This window comes from Falco biarmicus, chromosome 10 (assembly GCF_023638135.1).
Source record: "Falco biarmicus isolate bFalBia1 chromosome 10, bFalBia1.pri, whole genome shotgun sequence".
Classification (NCBI taxonomy): domain Eukaryota; kingdom Metazoa; phylum Chordata; class Aves; order Falconiformes; family Falconidae; genus Falco; species Falco biarmicus.
The window spans coordinates 380,301-402,585 of record NC_079297.1 but is presented as its reverse complement, the minus strand read 5'-3'; the positions used below and the strand labels follow the sequence as shown (position 1 = coordinate 402,585).

Below are 22,285 nucleotides of genomic sequence, written 5' to 3'. Positions count from 1 at the left end.
CATGGCAGGAACTTACCCGAGTGCTGATAACGGCAAATGCACTTACTGTAGCTGCCCTTAGACCAGAACAGGGTTTCCAGAAGCATGGAAATGTTACACAGCACAAAGAAATCGTAGGCAGCTCCTATGCAGGGTCTTTCTTGTCTAGAAGACAAGAGTCAGAGAGGATGAGGATTCCCAAATTCTTCTGGATTTTGGAAAACCCTCATTGCACTAGGGCAAGGCAATGAGAGGATACAACCACCTGCCTTCATGCAGCTCCCTGCTATGCTGAAGCAAAGCTTTTTTGGGTGACCCTTCCACACTTCCAAGAAGAGCAGCACTTGTAAAAGATACAGGATAGATATAATATGCCATGTTTAAGAGAGGTTTAGCAGCAGCAGGGTAACCAAAGCCTCTGATACCACATGCACTCAGCCTGCTGCCTGATCTTCATACATAAACATAATGATCAAATCTCCATCTTATTAATAGTCAACACTTCCTTTGGTCTTACCATAAAATAAATAATCTATTGGTTTTATCAATATACAATGAATACTGACAAACAATTGCTTCAGATGTAAAATCCTTTTGAGGTGGGATTTCCTAGGGTATTGTTTTATTCATCCCCTACATTTAGCAAGCACTAAGTTTTTGTTTGCAAGGACTAGAAGTTACTTTTCATTTAAGACTCCCCTTCAACTGCCATTTGAATTTGAAAGCGCTGCCATCTGTTAGAACTGGGGCATAGCTAAACCCATCTACTATGAAGCTTCTCATAACTGGACATAAGTTTAAAAAAGTCTGGTAACTCTCTCCACACAACTGTATCTGTTCAATACTCTCAACAGATTCAACATACTGACAGTCCTGTAACTTGCTTTAGACAAAAAGCACCTAATGCTTCGACTTGCTCCCTCAGAGGAGGCTGTATTTATCACAAATAACTTAAACAGCAAATTAAAAAAATAAAATGCGACTGTCACACTGCACAAACAGCATACCCCGATTTTACTTATTTTTGCAATGTTTCTGCATTTCAGCTTCAAAAAAGCACTGTTACTGGCCCAAATAACATATCCTAAGTTTCACACAGCTGACTAATATTCATATTTCACATAAACACATGTCTTATTGAGGTTCAAATCACTAAGAACTCTCAGAATGACAAGCAACCTAATTAAAAGGAAGGGTGGGAAGAAGAATAAATAAAACTCTTAAGTTTACCAAGCAGTTTTACACACTCTCAAGTTTGGAAAGGTGTCAACCTATGTTTATGTTCCTGGAGGCTGCGCTAAATAAAACATCCCCAGATTCTCACAGACAGACAGATCTGGAAAGAAATTGTCAGCATTAACACTGGCAGAACAATGGAGAAATTAAGTCAAAATATTTACCATCTACTATGAAACTGAGCAAAATTCCAATATTCATTAGCATGGTAAATAATTTGAGTTTCAATATATTCCCTCAGGATCCATTTCAGCTTAGGAATTATAGTAGCTAACACCATATAAACCTGAAAATGGATGTTTCAGCATTTAAGACCAAAGATCCTCTGTTCATAAACACTGTAGAAGTTAGTGAGCTTGGAAGAACTTACGAAGGAGCCCATAAAACTAAAAAATAGAAATATTTAAAGTTCTATTTCCAGTCCCCATAGACTTAATATGAACAGCTACAGCCAAAGTATTTTGACTCCTGGATAAGTTAAACAGTGGGAATTACCTAACAGACCCACATTCTGCAGTTACTTTGAAGGAATATGCAGGAGCTGAGAGCCTAAAGAAAAGGTGGGTTTTTTGGAGTGTATGCAGGGGAGAGGTCAGAGATCTAATACTGGTGTACGAAGCAGTTCCTCAGAAAGTGTGTGCTGAGCAAGTGAAGTATTGGGGGCAAATGTGACCTTGTAGCCCTTTGTGCTCAGCAGCTGCATACATAAAACAAAATATGCACATACAATGCAAAAGCATCTCAAGCACAAAGACAAATTGTCCCAAAAATGGATGTTTCTTGGGTTTTATCAGAAAGAAAAAAAGCAGAGGCAACTGTTGTTAATAGAGTAGATGCAAAGACCATCAGTAGAGAGATGCCCAAGGAAGGTTGAAGACCTAACAGAGCCTAAACTAGAGAAGCATCAACATTAAGGGTCTATACCATAAAAGTTCTGGGATATTAGATATACTTCACAAGTATTTCACAGAAAACAAGTGATCCCTCTCTCTAATACAACACCTACTACACCGACAGTACTGACATCTGCTTTCTAGAGGCAATAATTAATGCTAGAAAGCCACCTTGCCACAACTTGTCTTCCCTGGATCACGTACCAAAGAGGTTTATGAGCAATTTTTCAAGCCACCTGAGGCCTATGGACATCCTGACCTTGGACAACTGCCACATGTCCACTTGTCCCACCTTGCTGCTGCTCCTCTGCCCTTAAAGTTTACCCTGGAGCAAGTGACTGATTTTGCCAAGACTAACTTGACCCCTCTCATACTAAGCCCACCAGAACTAAAGCTCAGACTCCTCCAGGCAGGTAACCTTTAGAGTCCATCTAAAGGGTAGGCTCTGTCCTAGGCACACACCATGTGTAAAGGACAACAGAGCAAATAGCAGGCAAAGATATAAAAAAAAAAAAGCAAGAGCCAAACAAAAGATGCATCCAAGTAAAACACTAGAAGAAAGTTGGTATTTTAAGTCGGTATTTTGTTAAATAACAAACAGATGCATGTCAGGATTACTAGTAAATAAGGAAAAAAAAGTGTAAAGTCAAGGCAGGAAGAGATCAGGCACAACAAAAACAGGAACTCATGTCATCCTTTCCTAGGCCATTCAGCCATAGTGCTACTGTGTAGATGAGAGGGGAATCACAGCTCTGCTTGCCCCGGGAAGATGAATGTCTGATTTTATCACCCAACTGTACCAGAAGTTAATGCATGAATCTGACACAGGGAAGGCTGGGTCTCAAACCACTTAAACGTGCCACTTAAGCCACAGGGCTTGGGTGTCACTGTCCCCAGAACTCCCAATTCACTGACTTCTGAGACCCCATCACCGTTCTGGTCTCTGGGAATGCTGCTGCACATCACCATTCTCAAAGAAGGAAGCAGGGCACCTGCCACAGAGAAGGTGGCTGCGTAAAAGTTGCAAACTGTCGTATCTGAAGATTAACAGAGCAATAAGAAACAAAATTGGCTGTTGTTTTTGCAGTATTTTGGCTATTACTCTGCTTTCAAGTTCATTACTCAGATTTTGGTACTACTTTCCTTCTATCATCTTCTTTAAAAGCATGGTTGAGAAAATTACCTTCCAGGCAGGTCATCTGAGAATTTAAGGAGTTTTCACATCCTTCACTTGTGCTAAAAACCACGTAAGGAACTCCACTGCAAAACAGTGTGTTTGCAAAACAATGTGTTTCCTTGACCTAGAGCTATTCCCACTTCTACTCAATGGCTTATTTCACACTTGCACTTCTTCCTCAGTCCGGTTCCTTGTGCAACTCTACAAGCTGCACAGCCAGGAAGGGATCCCCTGAAGATGAAAGCCCCCTTAGCCCGGCGACCAAGCCTCGCTGTGCTTTTGCTGCTGTTCACCACCTCCCAAAAGAAATGTGATCTACTGCCCACAGGCCCTGAAGATCAAATGTAATTAAAAATAAACAAGGGAAAGCAGAATCATGGCAAAGCCCAGGAAATCTGCAGCCACACACCACCGAATTATTTGTAAAAAAGTCCACAAGCAAACAGTGACAAAAACTTTTTCCTCCCTCACGACCACACTCCCGCTCGCAGGACCCTGGCACCCGGGGACGGAGCTCCTGGGCCGCGGGCGACACCTCACGCTCCTCTCGGGGACCCGGAACGCGGCCCACATTCTTCCCCCGGGGCCGGACAGAGGGCACAGGCCGCGAAGGACCGCGGACCGGTGCGACAGGCCCCTCGAGGCCCGCTCCCGCCCACCCTGCGGCGGCTCCGCGGCACGGGCCGGGCCCCCGACAGCTGCCCGAGGCGACCGCGGAAACCCCGGCGGGCGACCGCGCCCCGCGCCCGCTCCGGCCCCGTCGCGCCCGCAGGCCCGGCCCCGCGGCGGGCAGTGCTGAGGTCAGTCAGCGCGGCGGAGGCTCACGGGCGGCGCCACGCCGCCACAGGCCCCGCCGGCGGCAGGAGTGGCCCGGGACAGGCCGGGCCGGGCGCGGGCCGCGCCGCGGCGGGAGGGCCCTGGCCGCCTTACCTGCGCCGAGGGGCCCGGCGGGCATGTCGGGGCAGGGCCGGCCGCTCCGCCCTCAGGCCGCTGGCTCCATGGTGCCCGCGGCAGCCGAGACGACACAGAGGAGACCCCGCTCCGCGCGGCCCCACTCCGCGCCGCCACTTCCGGCAGCGCCACAAAGCGCACAGCAGCTGGCCGGGCCCCTCGGCGCGATGCGCATGCGCGGACCCACCCTGGAACATAACGCCCCACCCTGGTACACGACCCCGCCGCCAGCAGCGCCGAATAAGTCGCGGGATAAGGCTGCACGCATGCGCATGCCGCCGGCGGTCGCGTCTGGCGCCGGCGTCCTGCCCTTTCTCTTAAAGGGGCCGCGCGCGCCCGCCCGCGCTGTCCAGGCCCGCCCGCGGGCCGCCGCCCCCAGCGTCCGGGTTGCCCCGCGGCTCCCCGCCGCCCCCAGTCCCAGGTAGGCCTTCGCCTGCCCCCTCTCTTCTCTCAGCACTTCTCCCGCCGCTCATCCCGCACCCCCGGGGTTCGGCCCGGCCTCACGGGCTGCTTCACGGGGCCGGGTCTCCGCGCCCCTGCCGCAACGCTGCCCGCGTAGCGAGTGCAGACCATGCCCTTGCCCTGCAGCGAGGCCTCTGTTCTATGGCCCTGTGCACGGGAAGCTGCTGATGGCGAGGGGCAAGACGTTTACAGTAAAGATTTGCTCGGTGCTCTAAATCTGATCTGCCCCAAGGGGAGAGGGGGGCCCTTACAGGACACAACCATGAATCTCTGGTGCCCAATAAAAAAAACAAACAAACAAAATAAAATTAAAAAAAACCCACAAAACAAACAAACAAAAAAACCCAAACCAAAATGCTCTAGAGAGATGAGGCTGCTGTGGCAGTACGTGCAGCAAGGACTGAGAAGGCTGTGTGGAAAGGGAGTTCAGTGCACAAGCAGAGAGGCTCAGAGCCGACAAACACACGTGCAGAGACATGATGCAACTAAAGCCATGCAGAGCTGGCTCATGGATCCACTGTCCCCCAAACCACAGTTTGCTTGCTGAGCCCATCTGCCTCTCGGCCCCTTGCCTGCTGTATCAGGGGTGCAAACGCTCCTTCTGGCCTCCTACATTAAGCTTGACAGCAGCAGAGGAAAAGAACTTGGGGGTTATCTGCAGCAGCCTGTGGTGAGCCACCTTTCTGCTCTTTTCCTTGTGGTTTTCAAAACCACTGAGAATGGCCTCGGGGCTGCCTGCTGCCTGTGCTTCCCCAGATCAGTGCAGTTTGCGCTGCTTGTCTTCTCTGTATCTTAGCACAGTGTTCACACACCTTACCATTGTCATGTTAGCTGTATTCGTGTGTAAAGAAAGTTAAGATCATTGTCCCTTCCTTCCCTGTCCATACAGGGCTCCTTCTCCAAAGCCAAGCCAAAGCGTGCTTGGAGATCAGTGCTCCTGGAGCATGCTGGAAGATCCCCATCCCCAGTGCCCACATGGATCTGATGGGATACTGCTGAGCATTGAGGGGCCGGTGACCCAACCGACCACAGACCTTAAGGGCACTGGCCTGCCCAGGCTGTGTATGCCATGTGGGGAGCTCCGTTTTCAGGCCCATGCCGGGCTGCCCACCAGGCTGTGCGCAGCCCCTGGCCACAGGATGGGCTTTGCCAGCCGATGGCACTGGAGAAGCTTGCATGCAGCTCCTACACAGCACGTGGCGATGATGCCACCAGCCTGTCCTTGTCTTTATCTTGAAGCAAAGCAGTGTGTTTTCATCAAACAGCATGTTGCCTAACTGCAGAAATTCTGGAGTTGTTTACTTTGAGGAAAACCCTTTAAGACCTTAAAGATCACAATGACAGGGCCATAAGGCTGTCTCTGCTATCCTCTTTTTCCCTCTGATATTCCCTCCAGTAAAGGATATTGTAACTGATTCCTCACAGAGCTGGAGTGCCTTTCTTCCAGGGGCTACATGAGCACCTGCACCAGGGCAGCAAGCACAGGCCTGAGGTGGGTAGCAGAGGATGACAGCCATGCAGGCTACAGGGTGGTGGGTTCCATCGTGGCAGCTACATGACCTGCTATAGAGATATTTATATATACAAACCTATCTTTACAGAGCTGTGCAAATATGTAAAATACATTATAAAGACACAGATGCACTTTTATATAGTTTATTTGCATAACATAAATATATAAAAAAGTGTATCCATGAGAAGATTGTGTAATAAGAGGTGAACTCAAAGTTTAGCTGCAAACAGAAAAATGAAATAAGAAAAGGCAAGCTCAGGGACCACAGTTTGCAGGTCTGTGGGGCAGTCCTGACCCCACGGGGTGCAGACAACCTGCACATGTCCAGGGCTTGGGGCCAGGCCTGTGGGCTGACCGAGAAGCACCCACTGGCCATGCAAAGGAGAGACCAAGCCTGTGCCTGGCGAGGAGGCTCCCACACATGGCTCCAAGCCACTGTTACTGGGGCAGCCTTTGGTGTTTATGCTGTGCAAAACACCAGCATGCCACCCACAGAACTGGAAAGCCAGAACTAAATGCCCAATTCCCAGGAGCACATGTGTGGGGACAATAACCCCAAAGGGATTCCAGGGAAAAACTGTGTGCTGGGGACAAAATTGGGTGGGCCAGGGGATTACAAACAGAAAACTGGGGTGGTATCAGGTAGGCTTTCCCTTTTCCCACATCTGTCGGTTTAGCTTAAAACTGCTTGTAATCACCACTTTGTAGCAGCAGTTTGCACTAGCCTTGTTTTCTTACCCTTTGGCCAATGAGGATCTTACAGTGGGCTTTCAAAACACAAGCCTGGCTGTCCAGGTAGAAGACAGCAGCGCTCAGCAAACAGTCTTCATCCATATTTTGAACAACAGTTCTCAAAGAAAGGACATCATCAGAGAAAGGCCATTGGCATTCAAAGAACAAAAAGAAAAGGTTTGTTTTAAATTTAAGACTTTTTTGAAAGCTAGAGAATGTCATCCACCCACTAATTGGTGCTATTAACTCTGGTCTAATAGTTACATTCTCCAAGAAGCCCCATTGTGGTTTAAATTGTATGCAGCAGTAACTGGGATGGGATATTAATTAAACTCAACTGAGAATGGGGAAGTAAAAATGCAGTTCTCAACTCTCTCTGAAAACCTCCTTTCAAAATTCAAGGCTCACTTTCAAATCTGAGATGGTTTCATCTGGAGTCGCTGGTTTCTCCCTGCCCAGTCACTCGGTACCGAGAGCTGCAGGCAGGGAGGCATCACCCCTTGCACCCCTCCCCAGCGCTCTCATGCTTCCCCCCCAGCAGCACAGCTGGGGCACCCTGAGTGCTAGCTCCCATCACCCCTGTGCAGCAGGCAGTGAGCAAGCTGCAGGGGGGCTGAGCCCAGCCAGGAAGAGGGAACTGGGCTCAGCCCTGGCCTCTCTGCTCTCCAGACAGGCACTCTGCTCTGTCTCCTGGGACCCAGATGGACTCCTGCCCTCCCTTGCTGGGGAGCCTCCAGTCTCCCTGCCTTGCCAATGAAGCACTTTCCCATCTATAAAATCATTGTGACTCATCACTATTTTACCATTATTTTTTTTCCCTACTTCTATCAATTACATTCTTTGGTATAGCTTCCATACATTTGCCTGATAGAGACACTAGACTCAATGGCTCGTAGTTCCCCAAGTCCTTTTTAAAAAGTGGAATTGCATTTGCCACATCCCATTCCTCTCATATCAAGGGCATTTTGTTTTATGGTTACATAAGCAGGCAGGTGACTAATTTCTTGTTTAGTCTACAACACAGGAGCAAGTATGATCTAGTGCTAGCAATTTCTTCTTATGAGCAATTTGTCTTAAGATTTTTTCTACTTACTTCAGTTTTAAACAGATTTGTCTGGCTGATTCATTCCTCATAAAGAAAAACCTCAGCCAGGGAATAGCCTGAAGCTATTCTGTAGTAAACAGCAATGCAAAGGCTTTGGCTGGCTTCTGAAAACCTTTCAAATTTTCTCTTGGTATGAACCTCCATGCACTTGGTGAAGAGACAGAGATGGAGGTTGCCTTGACCTTGGACCTCACAGAGAAGCTTGTCATCGCACCTGTGTCCAGCTGCTCTCTTCAGGGTCTGCCTCTCCCCCTCCCCCTGCCCACTCCTGGTGCCCAGCTGGGCAGAAAGCCTAGGAGCACCATCCCACCCTGCATGCCCAGAAAGCAACCACTGCCCACAGCTGCCTGCTTCAGAGTCAGCCCGGAACCCTGTGAGGAACTACTGCCCAGCTTGATAAGACACTGAATTTGTCATGCAGGTGTCCTGTAGACAGGCAAGTGTTGTGCTGCAGCTGAACAGCACACTGATGTCCGAGCTTCAGGAGCTCATATATAAGCTAGAGCTCAGTTTTGTAAACATTTCATCAGTTCCTTATTACACTGCACTGTGTTTTCTTACCGGCTGTCTTCCATCATTCATGTTTTAATTCACTAATTATTTTCCACACGTTGAGCATATTTCCGGTCCAAAGCTCCAGCCAAAACTACTCAGTCTCCAGGACCATGCCTTCAGTTAATTCTATATCCATATTACATCAGTTCACTATATATCATAATGTAGTCATGTAATATATAATTAATATATCATAAATAACATACCTATAATCATGACCATTCATTTATGTACATATACATATACATGTATAGCTTTAATCTGAGTATTTTGGCTACTTCCTCAGCCTGCTCTTCTGTGTCGAGAGAATACCCCAGGTGTCTTGTGAAGATTTTCTTACATCTTTTATTATCATCCTAGTGTTGTTGTCCCACTTAGAGCTTTTTCAGAAAAAATAATGTGAAAACATGCTGCCCATCGGTTACATTCTCACATTTGCCATTACTTCCACTGCACACCTCTAACACACAGATACACTTTCAGTCATGCTTAGCATTCATTGCTATAGTTTCGATTAATACCTCCTAGGAAGTCAAGCACTTGTAATACTAAAAAGTAAATACTAAACAAGTAAATATTTATTGAAGAAAAGGCATGGATTTATAAAAGAAAAAAGAATTTGATGTGGTCTGTTTTCTAAGCTGGAAGATACAGAGCTACCCCTACTTGCACACAGAAAGCAGCACTCCCAGTTGCTGGGTTTTGTGCTGAATATGAGCAGAAGAGTCCTTCAGGTTCAGCGGAGCTTCTGAGCAGGTACATGGTCCTTTCACGCCTGGTCAGTGCCCCTCAACCATGAACCATCTAGCTTATGCAAGGTGGCTTTGTGCCTTGAGAAAACAGAGCGGCTGGCCTCAGTGTTGCCCTTTTTTGCACAGCAAGCAGTGCTGCCCCACTCAGACTTCTCAGTAAATGGTCAGTGCCACAGATGTGTAGTGTGATGTGGGAGGTGTTTTCCAACATGCCTGTGCAGTAAGCAGAGCGCTCCTTTCCATTCCTCCACTTCCCTGAAGGTCCCAGAAAGACACAAGGGAATCGTTGGCTCTAGTACAAAGAAACGAGGTTTGTGCAGAGCAGCTTGGCAACCCTGAGCAACCCCGGAGCATCACATTCCAGTGCTGTGTCTTACAGAGAAGGAGCAGCCTTTTGCAGGAGTTCTTTGAGCAGCCGGCTTGAACCAACGGCTCATTCTGCGGCCAGCATACCATGCAGTGATCTTGCCAGGCTCGAACAGGCCACTGCTTTGGAAACACGTGCCCTTACATCAGGCTCTTGCACAACTTGCCTCACAGATTTGCCGTTCTCCGTGTATCTCTGGCTTGCAGTGTAGCACCCTTTTTCATTTCCCATTGGTGACTGGAGATGAGCAGTTATGACTTCTGTAGCCTGGGAAGATGCTTGAAGAGCACAGCCAGCAGGAGAGGCTGTCACAGCCAGGCACGGCAGTGGGCTGCCTCTGCAGGAGAGCTGGATCCAGCTGCTGCTGGGACAGCTCTGCCCTCTGGATCCAGGCAGCTTTGGTCTCCTCATAAAACTGGAAAGGCATGGGAAATCACACCAGCCCAGCAGATCTGGATGAACCCGATGAGGCACATGTATGTATAGATGGCATAGTTATGTTTGTAGCCCACTGTTCCCCTGGCTGCTCTAACAGAAAACAGAGGTGCCTGCCAAGGGCCAGCCCCAGGCTGTTCACTGCTGTCCCTCCCTTGTGTCTGATGGAAATGCACCATCCATCACCCAGGACAGGCCCCAATGATTCAAATGAGTAGGAAAAATAATGGAATAGGCTCCCTTTACCTTGCACTGCAGCTGCATATGCTGCATGCTTCTTTTTGTGCTGTCACTAAAGCTATCAGAGGGAGAAATGTTAAGTTTTGAACTACTTGCAGAATCAGACTGCTCACAGCAGCTTTTTAGTTCAATTAGATACTTTGAGGGGGAGTCTGTTTTGCCAAAGCTGGTGGCTCTGGCAGATACCCTCTGTGGAGACAGCTGAATGCAAATATGCAGAGAAGATGCTCTAACGTCTTTGACTGCAAAAAAAAGCAATAGTATTTGGGGAAATCTGATTTGGATTAGGCAGAAAAGAGGTTGACAGGGACAGTCTGAATTCTAGCTGTTGTTTTCCAAATACAACTTTCCTCTGAATGCAAACACTCCAAGTATTTAGTGCACTTAATGTGCATATTTCACAAGCGGTGGATGAGGGTTAAGTTGGCTTAAGACAGTTTTATCACTTTGTAGTGAACATTTATTTTTTCTAGAAAGCTTGAAAAGTAATTAAATTAAAATACAATGCAATTTCAAGACTGCCTTAGTATTTTGAACTACAGCCCTGGGTGGGCAGAGTAGCTGTTTCATTGCTACTGGTCTCCAAGATCAGCTTGTGTACACTGTAGATTTTGGCAAGAAAGAACATACAGCCAAAGATTTGTGAAGGGTTTAGGCTGACATGAGAAGGTTTGCAGTTATACCCTGCTTGTTCTGAAATAAACGACCCGTGTTCTCCTGGTGTGAAGTCAGGTGGCCCACCCAGGACTCATTTGAGAGCTGCCTCATCAGCCCCCCCCAGCACCCAGTTGGTGCCTTAGGCCAAAGCCACACTGTGCCAGGGCACAGGGCAATCACACTGATATGAAACTGAACGACTGCAAAAGCATTGGGGAGCCCCAACGCTGGCTGCCTTACAGTCATAGAGCCCTCTGCTTCCCAGCCCTCACTTATGCCCACAATACGGTTATTACTACATTGGATCCTCAATGCAACAGCATACAGTTCTGTAAGTAATTTTTAGCAGTTCTTTTTATTAGTGTCTTCTCTGAGAAAAACAGGACTGTCTTCTGTGAGGACTGTGGGGGAAAAAAAAAGACACAGGTCAGCTAAAAACACATGGAAGGAGGGGGTGTTAGCCTAGCTAGGGCAAATGCTGCTGCCTTCTGCAGGTCCTGGACTGCTATGCTGCAGCACATGTACAGATGAAATAAGCTGTATTGACAGCAGCCAGCACAGCATGGGGACCAGCCACACCAGAGAGCCTAAAACCAACATCCTAGGCTGGAAGACTGTTGCAATGATTGTACAGTCTTGTGGCAGGAAATTCCACTCTTTCCACCTCTGTTCAACAGCCAATCTAGTTTACATAATACCTACAAATTTAAGGAGTGCTACTGACTGTTTCTGCATATAGTGCCTGCACAGGTCCACACTTACCCCTCTTCCTTCCCCTCTTGCTCTTGGCAGCCCAAGCAAACACAAAGGTATCATGAAAAGCTTGGGCCTGTGTGAGAAGAGGGGCAGACACCACTAGGCATGCTATTCCTTAAATGCTTTTATATAAAAAAGTATTGATATGAAACAAAAAGAAAAAAATTAATTGCTCAGGATAAGGTTGGTGGGCTATAATTTATTGTATTAATTAATGTATTGAAGGAGTCTGCCCAAGAGACAAGCTTCTTAACAGCCAAGGTCCCATCAGATGCCATGACAAAAGACACAGCTGGAGACAGGCACCCCTACACCACAGCCCAGGGAGGGAGGGCCCAGGGCCAAGCTGCAGCGGGGCTCCCGGCGGCAGCAGTCCCCCCAGGGAGGTTGGTCAGGGCCACTCAAGCCTCTGTTGCTGGTGCACTGAGGTCCATCACAGGACTGTCTTAGCCAACACATTTAGGAGCTGGCTGGTTCCCAGTGAGCACTTACTGCACGCTTCTCACATCTTGAGAGGGATCTGAAAGAAAATCACTGTCCTCATAGGTGAGGTACAGCGGGTACAGCCAGTGCTGACTGCCTGAACTGCTCCGGGATTTGTTGGAGGGCCCCTGGGCTCCCCAGGAGGGAGCTGCACGAGGGGAATCCGCCAGTTCTGGGTGTGTGGAGCAGGGAGTGTGTATCAGACTTCAGGTACTTCCACATGGGTTTGGGAGGTACTGCCAGGGCCCTCCATGCACTAATAGGCCCTAATGGTCCTGACCAGCCTCATATGAGCTTCTACCCACACACACCCTGCTCAGGAGTCTCATTTAATGAGGCTCAGGGGGGCTCTAGTCCCTGCCTGAGCTATGTTATAGGAGAACCATTCTGTAGCTTTGTCTCAGCTATGCATGGCCCAAGCTGATCCTGAGCTGTGGACTGATTTTCCAGCTTGATTGTGTACCCACCTTGTCCCCATGGACCTGCCCAGCAATCACTAGGCTGCAGCTGATGCTGGTTATTTATCACCAGACCTGACTCCAACCTGCAGATTGACTTGGACCTACATTATCACCACAAACGTGCCTCGTGATCTGGACTCTTGACTGAACTTGGCCATCACTTTTGGGTCTGCTCAGCTTGCTTGGGCATGATGGGATGGTGCTCTGGCTGGCAAGGCCTCTGCCCTGGCCAGCTGCCCCATCCCTCAGGGACCAGCCAGCCCTCTCTGTTCTCTGGCAGGTACACACTCATCTTGGATCCTGTTTTCTTGTTGACAGTTTCTTAAAAGAAAGGGAAGGTGTCCAAGTTGAACTAGTAAACTTATGGAAGAAATGGTCACCACAGCCCCTGGAATTTCAGTATATAGCCCTGGCAAAGCCAGGCAACAGCGCACTGTAAGTTAACAGGTACGTTGGGAGGGCTGTATCCAATCTGTTGGCAAGATGGAGCACTGCTTGCCTCCAGACTTGAGTGAGCATGTAACATTGCCTAACTCTGTGGTGCTGAACCTAATCTGACTCTCACGAAGACTTGACATTTAATACTGTGACCTACAATGAAGTGGACCACTGGGGTGGGTCGCTCAGATCTGCAGGGTGGTCTCTGAAGACCTGAGACTCAGGCAAGAATGGGGTTCACTCTAGCACCAGGAGCCTGAGAAACAAATGTGCTCCACCTTGCTACCAACACCTGGGAAGCATTATGTGGCTAACAAGGCCAAAGAGCTGGGCTTGTCTGCCTGTTTACAGGGGTGTTATTTACCTAAAATGCCTCCCTGTGTGTTCCCTGTGTTGCCCTTGCTGGGTCTTGGTGGCAGGAAGTCGGACTGCAGCTACTTGCAACTGCATGAGTTGGATGTTTCCCAATTAAGGTGGATTCTTCTAATACCACCTCAAAGAGGGCAACTGCTGGCAAATGAGAAGGCCCTGGACCGATGTAAAGCTAGCTGGACATCAGACAAATTGCGCAGATGTAACAGGTAAGTGGGAAAAGGTGATAGAAGTAGCAACTGGTGCTAAGTGGCACAATTTCACAGGCAATTCAGGGGAGTGATGTGGGGAAGGGCTGGAGCTCAGAGATAAGAAGGAGGGGGGAGCACTAGGCACTCAACGGCGCTGCACAGGGCTGGGATGACCGCAGTGGCAGTATGGCCCAGTGCTGGTCTCTTCTACTGGGAATGCATTCGGGAATGGTTTACCTACATACCATCGCAGCTCTGCTCCCCCTCCTCTGCTGTCTAGTAACGGACTTTTAACGGATCGAGTTAGAAGCAGTATACAGAACCACTGGGTGGCACCAGAAACCAGAATATGCATTTAGTTTGGGCAATACCTTGGTTTTAGATGTTTTGGGCAGGGCCCTACCGAGGTAAGGTGAGAGGCACTGGGGATGTCACGCTATCCTGGGAACCACGTATTTGAATTTGGAGAAGCTGCCTGAGGAGGGGGCGAAGGCGGCAGGGGGCAGAGGATGGCGCACGCCCCCCGCCGTGGCGCGGAGCTCGCTGCCCGTTCGGGACAGCCACCCTCGTGGAGAGCGCGGCTGGGGCTCAGGCAGCAGGTCCCGGGACAGGGTACCCTGGTGCTGTGACCTCGGGGAGGGCTCCGCCAACGTTCACTTCTGCACGCTGCCAGAACCTCCTGGGGGAAAGGAACAAGCAAATTTGCTTGGTCTACCAATTTAATGTTACCTCCGACCAGCACAAGAAGTGCTTCGGGGTGGCTCCGAGGATTGCTGCAGGCACGCTCCCTCAGCTTGCAGTCGGCCTGTCTCTGGCCTTGACGAGCCCCGGGTCGCCGCGCGGCGCTGCTGCCCGACCGCGCTAGCAGAGCTGGCCGAGGAGCTCCTCTCGCTCAGAGCTTTCACGGGACTGCTGAGAGAGCGAGGAGGCGGGGCGGAGCCGGGCGCGGCTGGGGAGCGGCGGTGCGTGCGGCGCGGCTGGGCCCAGCCCTTCGGGCGGAAGGCGATGCGCCGAGACCTGCCCCAAGATGGCGCTCGCCGCCCGACCGCCATCTTGTTTGTAGTCCCAGCCCCCGAATGGGCCCCGCGCATGTGCGGGCTCCGCAGCGCAGCGCGCAAGCGCAGAGCGCCCCACATGCCGCGGCAGCCGGAGCTGCTGAGGTACCTGTCGCCCAGGTGAGCCCTGCCGCCGCCCGCGGGCCTGGCCCCGGCTCCGGACACCCCCGGAGCCGCCCCTGCGCGTCTTCCGCGGCTGCTGGGCGTCGCCGTTGAGGCGCTCGGCGGCAGGTGCCGCACGGCGGCTCCGCGGGAGCCGTTGCGGCGGGCGGGCCGGGGTCAGCGGCTCGCTGCGCCCGCGGGCATCGTCTGTCTCGCCGAGCCCTGCGCCCCGCGGCTGCTGCTGCCGCTCCGCGGTCCTGGGTGGCCGGCGGTGAGCGGGAAGGCGGCAGGGGTTCCCCGCGTGGGCCGGGGGGCAATCCCCGGGCGGGTGTCGCTGAGGCGGCCGCAGCCCGCAGGGCCTGGGCGGTCGTTGCCGCCGGCGTCTCCCGCCGAGAGGCCGCTGCTAAGGGAGGGCTCCGCTGCCGTTACGAGACGCCGGAGGAAAGTACGGCTCCCTCACGGAGCCGAATTTAGAAAATAATCCCTCGTCATACCCGGCTTCGTTGGAGAGAAAAAGAGAAACGCTTTGCAACTGCCCCGGTTTTTTTCACTGAAATTTTTATTCATTTAAATAATGGACTGGAGTGCTCTGGGCTTTAATGCTTTCTCTTATCTGTAGCGTTCCTTTCTGGTATTTAGGTCTTGGAATTCTCAGTTGCGTTATTTGCTTTGGACAATGAAAACGGGGTGGTTTTCTTTGATTCGGTACAGTCTTGTCAGTGTGCAAATGGGAAAGGAATAGCTTGTAAATATTTTTTTTTGTTGTTGCCTTGCATCATCATTTTAAGTCAATGTCTGTTTCTTTTTAAAATATTTAAGTCACAGGGAGTAATTCAAAACATAGTAGCAAAGTCAGATGCTTCTACTATCTTAAGAATCATCATTATGAAGTCTGGTGCAGAAAACGCGACATTACAAAACAACTGATGCTGTGTAGTACTGTCACTAGATTCCTGGGCAGTGCTGGGAGTGCTGCTGGCTGGCTTGGCGGCAGTGCCTTGGGGTTTGCTTTGCCAGTTGAGAGCCTGGTGTCTGATCTGTTTTCTGATTCCTGTCAAGTACAAGGAGTCTGGAACCGGGTGTGCATGATCAAGGCCGTGACAGCACAGTCACAGTGTGTGAATCACAGTCAAAGTTTGTAGCAAAACTGGGGCGACTCAGTCACATGTGTGTTTGCTCTGGAGAATAGGAAAGGTCTATTAAGCATCAGGGGGTTGCATCTGGGAAACCCAGAAGAGCTTTTGTCCTTGAATGCTGAGGTGATGAGATGAGGGTTACAAGTGGAGAAGAATCTGCTTCTGCTTGCCGTGTCGGGCACACTCATGAGTCTTCTGTGTTCAGATAGGAGGACTTGGCGGCTCATTACTTCAGCTTCTGCCTTTCTTTTTCTGTAGACACAAGAGGACGACAGTCTTTCAGATCCTGGAGCATGTTAGACTGTGTTTAGCACCAGTGTTTCAGTTTATGTTGAAAAGTAAAAAGGAAATGTAAAGTCTTAAAAGCTGAGTTTAAAATCAGTGTGGAGCTTTTCTAGCACAATTTACTGGACTAGGGGAGCAGAGCTTACCAAATGTGTCTCACTGAACTGAGGCAACACTCCTGAAGAAGCAAGACAATCACTAGGATTCATTTGGATTATTGGCCATTGGACTGGGATTGTGGAGTGGGTTCAGGACTGGCAATGACTGTTCCAATTTCATTTATTATTTGGAATTTTGAAACTTGGCTTGTGTGTGGCACATGAGGCTTCTTGAGTGCAGAAGCTTAGTGTGGGCTATACTTGGCTTGTATTAACATGTTTGCAAATTTAGAAGCTGGAAATTTATAAAATGGAAATTAAACAGCTGCTGGAAGCAGTGTTCTTGGAGACTAATTATATTCCTAGCTACTCATTTTGTGTCTTAAGGTTAAAATAATTGAACAAACCTGTATAATTTATATTTTTTTAATCTCAGATCACCTTCAGAAACCCTCTGGTGATTCTGTTTGCAGCTTGTATTTCACATTCATCACATATGACAGGGTCTTTAGTGTTTTTTATTGGAAAGCATAAGTGTACTGGTACATTTAAATTTCAGGGGCTCTATTACGTACAACGTGTATTTTGGTTCCTTAAAGATGTACTAGGAAATTTTCTTAAAGATGCTTCTAGGATAGTTTTCTTAAACATTCCTCTGTTGCATGCTTAAGGTAAACACTATAGCGTAGTAGTAATATACAGATATTTTGGTAAGAAGCTTAAAAAATTACGATCATAATATAGTCTAAGCACAAAAATAATAAAAATTGGAGGAGGCAAATCAGCTTTAAAACTTTTTTCAGGTTCGGTTTTCATATGTAACAGAATAGGGATTTTAAATTTTAATTATTTACTTTTATTCTCACAAATAATAGCTCAGATGGATTGCCACTGCTGTTGCTTCCTGGAAAAAGGAAAGCCAAATACTCAGTGAGTTCTGTTTCCGTAGACAGTGCTGACACCATAATGCTCCATTATCAGGGTCTACCTTGTGTGCATCATCATCTGCCAGCTGTGTTTTGGATATAAGTAACTATGTCTCTACTGCTTGCAGCTCTTAAGCCTAGCATTGGACAGCTGCGCAATACAGTTTAAGAGTATTTGTGTCCATAATTATTATAGCCTGGTTTAATCCATGACAGTTAAAGGAGAACAGAGGAGTGTTTTGCTGTTTCTCTGTGTAATGTTAAAGACTATGTTACTGATACATGTTTTGATGCATCTCAGTGGTCTCATTTTCATATGAATGTGGTTTGGGAAGAATAATAAAATTCTGTTTTGCTTTTCCCTGGGAATTCTTAGTATTCTGGTCAGATCAGGTCAGTTATTAAGCAAAGCAGTAGTAATTTGGTCCTGATATAGGAAGGACTAGGTGACTGTGCCTTCTACTGTGCAAATCAGAATTGTTGAGAGATTTCAATAATCTCACTTGGTCTTCACTTCTGTTCTTGTAAATTCTGAATTGCGAATGGGACTTGCTGGATTTTTAATAATGCATACTTATGGATCATTCACCTTTTTCTATCTGGTCATATCCCCTTGGCTTCTGTGACTGATGTAGCACCATTTAATGTGATAATCAAATTGGTGCTGCGATGGAATAGCTTTATTTTTCATTTGGCTATTGTCCTTACCAGACTTGGATGCATTTCTGTATTTACAACAGGTTTTAGTTTGGTGAAGGGGTATTCATTACTTTAGGTTGTATAAATACAGTAAAGGTTATAAATGCGATGTTTAATTGTAAAGTAACCTTTACTATTCAGTCATGTATAAATCAGAATCTCTTCCTAATTACCAAATGGATTAAAAATGTGAAACTGGCCCTTTTTTTGTCCCCCCCCCTAGAAGAGCTAGAATTGTGGCTTGTCTCTGTGTGTTCAAATAGAGGATATAGGCAATCTGCTGCTTCCTTTTTGTATGTATTTTGGTGATGAAGCTGCATATTACATCTTAAACTGATCTAATGACTGGTTGGCATGCAGAAGGGCTGGTTGTGTTCTTGCTCTGTCTTGTACCATCTCCAGCATTTATTGGATGTTTTCCTGAACCAGTTCAGTTTGCTAAGTAAGCAGGGCGCTAATCCAGCCCCTCTGTGTCCCCACCTCCCCAGAAGATCATTTTTTGCCAGGTAAGCAAGCTGAGTGAGTTCAAAGAAGGGCTGAGGAGTACCAGAGATGTAATTGATTTTGCAGTGTAAGAACAGCCATAGAATCAGGTGGAACCATGTTCTTTCCTCCAAAGAGCGTAAGGTCAGGGCAAATTGTATAAACCTTTGATAGCCCTCTTGTCTCCTGATGCTGTAGGACTCCAAGAGGTAGATGTTGTTTGCATTTACGTTGTTAATGGTTAATGCATTTTTCTTTTGTGAATTTGCCTGTGTCCCCAGTCCATTTGAATATATAGCACTCACACATCCTGAGGGAGACCTTCCAGAGCACAAAATAATTTTGTAGGTGCTGACCACTTCTGCTTGTTTTCTTTTGAACTTGACAGCTGCTAGCTTCATTTCGTATCTCTTAGCTTTTGTGTTGTTTGGAAACAGTGAACAACTGATCACTATTTACCTTCTCTGTGCAGCTGATGATTTTTATAGGCTTCTGTAATATGTCACGGCAGTAATCTCTGTTTCCAGGCAGAAGAACCCTAGCCTAATTGATTATTCCTTATTATTAATCTTTTCAAACCTTGTTTCCTTTTCAGAAATATTTCCCCCTTCGTTATGTCCTCTTGTAATGAAGGAACAGGCGCTGTGTCTAGGATTTAAGCTGCAGATGTTATATAGCTTTATATGATGGTTTAATTACTAATCATTTCCTAACATTAGATATTTTTTTTTATGTTTAATGGGTGTGAGCTGATGCTTTTATCAGTCTGTCATGACTCCAGCAAGACTTTCTGAAGGTTAATGACCAGCTTGAAGTACATCACTATGTGAAATTAGGATAATTTTTCTTCAGACTGCTACCTTGTTTGCACTGAATTTCTTGTTTTTATTTCCCGATCATTCAGTCTCATAGGGTTTTTCTGCAGGTCTTCAGTCAGGCCTTCTCTTTACTGTCAGAATAGCTTATATCCTCAGGAGACTCATTCCACTCCCTGCCCCTTTTCCGGATTGTTTATGAGTATGGTGTATAGCAGAACACTGCAAAACACTCCTGGCAGTCTCCCTCCCTCTCCCTCCTTGTGAAAACTGACCATTTATGCCTACCCTCTGTTGTCTGTTTTCAGCTAGTTATTAGTCCAGGCAAGGGCTTTCCAGTTTATGCTTTAGCTGCAGAGCTGCGGAAGTTCGGCAGCTGTCTGAATTATGTTTTGTAGTCATTGCTATAAACGCTTGCCTGTGAACGCCCCTGCTGAGAGGTTCTGCCTGTCCTCGCAGCCCTGTCTGCTCTCCTCCAGCACTCAGCTGCTGTGCAGTGAATTCAGTCTGAAAACACATCTGGCTGGAATGAACCCAACAGACTATAAATCAATGCTGATTTTGTGTTGCTGTTGTTCCGATTTAACTAGAATGAATTTGGTTAGATAAGTATGTATTTTTGTGCTTGCTGCTGCTGATTGAAATTGTGAGTTGAGACTTAACAGGCTCAACTGTAGTCTAGACTGAAGGCAGTGTCTGTGCACAAACTTGCACTTTTTATTTCAAATTAGCATGAATTTGATGCTGTAGTTAATTAGTATGACTTGGTGTGTGAATTTGACCTAGGTACTAATTCAAGCGATTTTGTGACTGCTTCTTGGAAGTTTTTGCTGTGGTGAGGCAGAAAAAACAATCTGACTGTGGGTTAATATCTAAAATTCCTTGGGGAGAGTGAATAAGGAAGGTTTCTTAGAGCATTTATCTAAATCAATAGTGATCTAGTATTACTTTTATCCTATATATGGACTTTATTTTGAATTATTAGGAACATGTGCATCATAAATACATAACTGGAAATCCACAAATTTTGCTACTGATGCCCTTGTAGTGTTCTGTAAATACTAGAATTTTTGGGGATTTGCTTACATTTAAGTTTCCTAAATACAAAGGATGTAGGTCTTTAATGAAATTTCTGTTCACTGCATAGGTTTTTCAGCTGTGTTCTTGAAAATTCATATGCAGAGTCACCAGTTCTGTTGTCATACATAATAACAGTTGTCTGCTGAGGGCTTTTTTGTGTTGTCTTTGTGTGGAGAACTGAAATTAGATGTGATGCTTCTGTTCTTAACAGTTTCTTTTGGCAGTGGTAGATTTGAAATTTATTGCTTAGCCAATAAGGTCTGCGTTTTTTCCATTTGTGTACGTGTTTCTACCTTTGCATAGGCAAAAAGAAAAACTTGATTTGCATAAATATACGGTTATATGACTGGGATAGATGTATTTCCTTCCAGAAAAGGAGGGCTCATATGTGGTTTTGTGCTTTATTGTCCAGATGGTAGAAGTTGGCGGCTTGAGGGGTGATTTAAGTCTGCTTCTCTGTGCTGCCAGTTCAGGTGCTGCATGGTTTCCCTTCCATGGGTGGAGAATTAATGCAACAGTGTTAGGAGTGTTGAGCAAGCACACACTCATCAGTTGATAAAGTGGCATTTTTAACCATTGTGTAGTACTCTTACTATTGTTAGTTTGCTTATATAGTTCATTCTGAAATGGTTTTAATCAAATAAATGGTCCTTGTTACAACTTCAACTTTTTTTCTTCAGTTTGGATGAAAAGGTTACCAAATATGTTTCTTATGGTCCCTGGGAAAGCCAGGGAAGATTTTTTTTCTCCCATTTTGCAATGCAATTGAGCTTTATCCATGGATTGACAGAGAGAAGGGCACAGGGCTTGGTGAAAATCTGCGCATGGATTAGCTCAGCCACAGAAAAAAAATACTTTCCTGACATTTTTAAGATAAATAGTTAATTGGAAACATTCATTATTAAAAAAAAAAAAAAAGTCAGTAAGAAAGCTTGTATGGCCTAAATGTTTTTGGTTACTTCTAGCAGTAAATGAATGGAACACCCAGCAGGTATTCTATCAATTAATAGAATCATATTGGCTAATCAATCAAAGAATTTGCCATATGACCTGGCAGCAGGTGGCCTCTCAGTTCTGTTCCCACAAAGGTGAGCACAGTTGTGCTGCTGTGAGATCTTGGTGCATGGGGAGTCTGGGGATACTTTGGAGTTGGGAGCTGAACTGTGGGACCACAGGCCTGCTGGGTTCTGGTTTGCAGCAAGGACATTGCTTTAAAAGGAGGTATATTATTCTTCAGCATTTTCCGCAATATAATACCTATATAAAGCAAATGTTATAGCTGTTGTTGTGGTGTTGGATGAAACAAAAGGAAGGAGTTGTTTAGAAGATTGTTTGTCAGCATGTTTCCTTAGTCCAACCTTGCACTCGCCTGTATCAGTCTGTGAATGCTGGGGTGTAACGTCTCCCTGGCTGCAACTGCCACATTTGTTGCTTTGTAGTTTTGGGTGCCATGCTCCTTCATGCTGCTGTGTCATATAATTGAATGGTAAGGACTGAGGAGTCAGCATAATCTAGGACTGTCAACTGCAGTTTTTCAGTTACTGGCACAGCATCATGAAGATTTCAACATAGATGTCTAAATTGCCAAAATGGCTGGAGTTTTCCAACAGAGTGAGTACAAAAGCACAGAGGAGGTTGTAGCTTTGTCTGTACAGAAGAGTTAATGAAGAAGATCAAGTCATCTCTGCCTCCAAGATAAAGCTAAAGCAGTTTGGTTTTTGGAGAGCCAAGTGTCATGTTTTGCTTTGGTTTTTTTCAGTGGCATATTAAAAACAAACAAACAAACAAACAACTCTGAGGTCTCGCTCCCCAGGGAGGAGTGGAGATAGGTCTATGTGCTGTAGTGACTCA

The 22,285-nt window shown here is 46.9% G+C and overlaps 2 protein-coding genes and 1 long non-coding RNA gene across 8 annotated transcripts in view; 1 reads left to right on the top strand and 2 right to left on the bottom strand.

Moving 5' to 3' along the window:
- Positions 1-4,376, bottom strand: part of RALGAPB (Ral GTPase activating protein non-catalytic subunit beta) — a 65,476-nt gene extending 61,100 nt beyond the window's left edge. For all 3 annotated transcript variants that reach the window (XM_056353604.1, XM_056353605.1, XM_056353607.1), the window contains exon 1: positions 4,216-4,376. The gene's annotated coding sequence lies outside the window, so the exon portion shown is untranslated. The remainder of the gene's footprint in view (positions 1-4,215) is intronic.
- Positions 4,377-6,340: 1,964 nt separating this feature from the next.
- LOC130156087 (uncharacterized) lies at positions 6,341-14,771 on the bottom strand. Its single transcript, XR_008824313.1, has 2 exons — positions 14,485-14,771; positions 6,341-11,455 (listed from the first exon to the last, which is right to left on the bottom strand). It is a non-coding gene; the product is annotated as an uncharacterized LOC130156087 (long non-coding RNA).
- Positions 14,772-14,824: 53 nt separating this feature from the next.
- NDRG3 (NDRG family member 3) overlaps positions 14,825-22,285 on the top strand; it is a 60,812-nt gene continuing 53,351 nt past the window's right edge. Inside the window, exon 1 of one of the 4 annotated variants that reach the window (XM_056354259.1) lies at positions 14,825-14,930. The gene's annotated coding sequence lies outside the window, so the exon portion shown is untranslated. The remainder of the gene's footprint in view (positions 14,931-22,285) is intronic. The other 3 variants (XM_056354258.1, XM_056354262.1, XM_056354260.1) reach the window with 3 other exon arrangements.